Below are 4,419 nucleotides of genomic sequence, written 5' to 3'. Positions count from 1 at the left end.
CTTGCCAGGCAGGCGCTGTGCCGCTGAGCTAAATCCCCAGCCCTAGAACCCTGTTATAGCGTAGCATAGGACGGCTTTAACCAACCTTCATTCCTCGTTCTTCCGGTCACCACGCTTGGAGGGACAAAGAGAGAAAGGGGGTCTCAGCAGAGGTGCTTGCCATCCTCAGAGACTCCCTGTCAAATGCCGCACTTGAGTCAGTGCCATTTCCCAGGGCCTAGTGGGCCTCCCAGCATCACCCCAGTGCTGGACCTTGGGTTTGACACAGGTAGGGAGGGGAGACAGAGCTTCCACCTTCCTTTGACATCAAAGACAGCAGTAACAATATTAGATTCTGATCCTCATCCCCCAAAGCTACAAGACCAAACAGCCAGATCAGGGGTCAGCATCCTTTTCCCATAAGCATTGGATAGTAAATATTTTAGGTTTTGTGGGCCACATATGGTCTCTTCCTTTTTTGTTTTGTTTGAAAATGTAAAGACCATTCTTCACTTATGGGCCCTACACAAACAGGACAGGGCTGATTTGTCCTGCAGGCTGTAGTTTGTCTGTCCCAATGAAAAGTCGTCTAGGAGGAGACTTGAAATGGAACTTGCTAATGTTTGGAGGCAAGAGGTTATTTTCAGTTGCTTTTTTTTAATGAACATATAATTTGTGGTCAAAACTGGGACACTCTTGGGAACGAATAAGGCTGCTATTATTAATTACCTTGGAGCTCTCAGTGTGTCTAAGAGTAACCTGGGCAAACCCAACTGCTAGAACCCTGCCAGTGCTCACCTATTCCCCATCAGTCCTTTGGGATCTTCCCAGGCCTGTGGAGAGCTCAGAAAGCCCAGGATGGTCTTATGCAGGCATCATTGCTGGCTGCGTAGTGCCTCTGGGGAAGGGTGAATTATAACAGAGTGGTGATTTAGTCTGTGGTTTAGATATGTTTTTGTTGGTTGAGTTTTCTGTTCCCTAATTGTAGTGCTGATGGCCAAAAGCCTTCTGGAAATTATAGTCAATTCACTCCTAACAGTAGTTTGTTTAGGAGGAAAGGGGTTATTACTGGTTTGGGCTTATTTCCTACCACTACTTTTCCCCCACCCCACCCAATCCTTATGCCCAGCAAGTAGGCAATGCTCATTGTGGACAGAGACACTGAGCTGAATCTAGCAGTATTCCAAACCCACGTCCCCAGGAAGTAGCCCTCAAGTACTCCTGGGAATTTTGCCAGCTGCAGGGTCTCAGCTCGTCTTTCTCAGGCCCAGCAAGTTCAAGAAGCCCGAAGCACCATAGCAGACCAAGGATGTTGGAGTTTATCCCAAAGAGCTCTGAATCTTGGCCCTGAGAACACACTCTCTAGCTTGCCAGTGGCCGCCATGAGTAGTGGACACATGTACTCTATCTTTTGTGCTGTATCACTTCCTCTTGCAGGTATTTAATACCATTATCCAGGGCTGAAGGTGTGTCTGTCATATGGGGGAGATACCACTGTCAGTACTAAGGGGTCTTGCAAAGGTTTACATGGAGACCAGTATATCAAAAACTTCCACACTGCCAAGGGAGGGTTAGTACCACAGCACTCACTCAGTTCTTCTAGAAAAAGTGGAAACCCCACACAACACAGCCTTCACTGCTAAATTAGTGACACAATGAGATTGGTTACTACTTCCATTGGTCTCATTTCTGCAGCCATCTAAATTGTCTTTTGAGGGACATCTTGGTCCATTATAAATGGGAAATTGGCCAGATGAAATTTCACCGATTTTATAACACCATTTCATTAAAAACTGATGTCTCAATTATTTAGTCAATTACAGATTTGAACCAAACATTGAGAGAGTCCCCATATATTTTCTTAAATTCTTTGAAACAGACTTGTGTCCTTGCTTATGCAATAAGCCTGTGTTAATTTGAATTCTCCAGGTGATTTTCTCATCAACTGGTCAACCTCCTCACCACCTTGTACCCTCACATCTTGTAACACTCGGTATTATATTTCACAGAGAGGGAAGAGATACTAAGAAAAACTAAAGAAAAGTTATTTTCCTTGCAAAGTCCCTCCCTACTTGTTCATTTTTTTGTCTTGAAATGGTCTTTCCCACCCCCATCCCCGCCTCAGAGCTTCTGTGGGCAGCGCACGTACTGTCCTCACCAGGGAAGAGTGACAATGAATGGGTGACACTCTGCTGGTAGTGGCTGGGGCAGAACCTTGTTCTGCTGCTCACTCCCCATCTCAGCCTCTCCAGCATCTCTCTAGATGGGGAGATTTTGAGATAATAATAGATTTACATGCAGTTGTAAAAAATAATGTAGAGAAAGTCCTTGTCCACTCCTCTGCTTTCCCCATCCCAGCCCCCAGCACTGGTCCTTGATTCCTGGAAACCACTATTCTGCTTTCCAGCTCTATAATTTTATCATTTCAAGAATGTTCTATAAATGGAATTATATGGAATACAACTTCGGGGCACTATTTTCTGTCAGCATGCTTTCCTACAGATTCACCCAAGTTGTGCGATGTATCCCTTCCTTGCTGTGGTCTATTTTACTGCACAGATGTTCCAGTTTGTTTAACAAGTAACATACTAAACAACTTCAGTTGTTTCTACTTTGGGACTATTATGAATAAAAGTATTATGCACATTCATGTATAGGTTTTTACGCAAACGTATTTTCATTTCTCTGGAATAAATTCCCAAGGGTGAAATTGCTGGGTTATATCAAGTTTAATTTTATAAAAAACTGTCCAACTATTTTCCAAAGTGGTTATACAATTTTACCATGCCATCAGTAATGTATTCAGTTCCTAACCCATCTTTGTTAGCTTTTGGTGCAGTCCTTAATATTTATCTTGGCAATTCTAACAGGTGTGTAGCAAACTATCACTGTGTTTTAATTTGCACTACCCTAATAGTTAATTATGTTGAATATTTTTTCATGTGATTATTTGTGACCTATAAGTCTTTGGTGAAATGTCTTTTCATGTCTTTTATCAATTTTTTTACTGGGTTATTTGGGGAGTGTTTTTTCACTGTTGAGCTTTGGGAGCTCTTTATAATTGTAGATACTAGTCCTTTGTCTGATGTATTTGAAAATGGTTTTTCTTCATCTGGATTGTATTTTCATCCTCCATGCATGGAGTTTCTCAGAGCTCAAATTTTTACTCGTTATTAAGTTTTCCTTTTATAGGATCATGTCAATTTTTTGCCTAGACTTAAATCCCAAAGGTCTTATGTTTTTTTTAACATTTTTTCTAGTGTAACATTTTAAATATATAACATTTTGAGTTAATTTTTATAAGGTGAGAAGCTTAGGTTAGGGTTCAGTCTTCTTGCCTATAGATGCCCTCCAGTACCATTTGTTGAAAAGACTCTGTATGAATTCACATCTGTCAAAAAGCAGTGGAACATACTTACATGGATTTATTTTATTTCATTAATGTACATGCCTCTCCCTGAATATTATCATGTCATCTTGATCACTGTTGCTGCTTAGTAAGACCCAATATGTGATAAGTAATTCTCTCAATCTTATTCTTTGTCAAGATTTTTTTTCATATCTTTTTCATATCTTTTCACACAAATATTGTCATAAAATTATCTTTGTCTACAAAAATTCTTAAGATTTTCATCAAAATTGCCTTAAATCTATCAATCAATTTGAGAAGAACTGATATCTTTATTATGATGAGTCTTCTAGCCCAAAGTATTGTATATCATTTTATTTATATTGATCTATTTTGATTTCTCTCATTGGTATTGGTATTTTCAGCACAGTGATCCTACATGTAAGTATTTTATTTCTTTGGAGTGACTTTAAAATGAATTCTGTTCTAAATCTTGGTTTCTGGGTGTTCATTATTTGTGTACAAAAATGCAATTGATTTTTGTCTATTAATCTCTTACCCTTCCAAACTTGCTGTGCTCATGTATTAATTCTAAAAGCTTTTTGGTAAGTTAACTTGGGATTGTCAAAGAAGACAATCATGTCATCTGAATATAGCGCAGCTTAATGTCTTCCTTTCCTGTCTATTTGCCATTGTCTATTTTCCTCACATTCTTACAGTAGCTAAATTTCTAACACCATGTTGAATGACAGTGCAGAGGGCAGTCATCTTGCCTTGTTCCTGATCTTAAAAGAAAAGCAGTCTTTATCAACATTAAATATAATGTTACCTGTAGACTTTTTGTAGCCAATCTTTATCACATTGAGAAAAATTTTTTTTAGTTCTGGTTTGCTGAGAGTTTGTTTTTTGTTTATTTTGTTTTTTGGCTTTTTATCATGAGTGAGAATTGGATTTTGTCAAATTTATTTTTGTATCAACTGATATAGTAATTTTCTCCTTTACATTGGATTATAGTGATTGTTTATTTCTTTGTTTTTTGAAACAGGGTCTCACTATGTAGTTCAGGTTACCTTTCTTTTTTTTTTTTTTTT

The 4,419-nt window shown here is 38.8% G+C and overlaps 1 long non-coding RNA gene across 1 annotated transcript in view; it reads right to left on the bottom strand.

Annotated features, from left to right (window-relative positions):
• Window positions 1–4,419, bottom strand: part of LOC102019369 — a 12,881-nt gene that overhangs the window by 663 nt on the left and 7,799 nt on the right. The window lies entirely within an intron of this gene.

Source organism: Chinchilla lanigera, unplaced genomic scaffold (assembly GCF_000276665.1).
Source record: "Chinchilla lanigera isolate Chin_1 unplaced genomic scaffold, ChiLan1.0 scaffold00062, whole genome shotgun sequence".
Taxonomy (NCBI): domain Eukaryota; kingdom Metazoa; phylum Chordata; class Mammalia; order Rodentia; family Chinchillidae; genus Chinchilla; species Chinchilla lanigera.
This window is presented reverse-complemented; position numbering and strand designations above follow the sequence as displayed.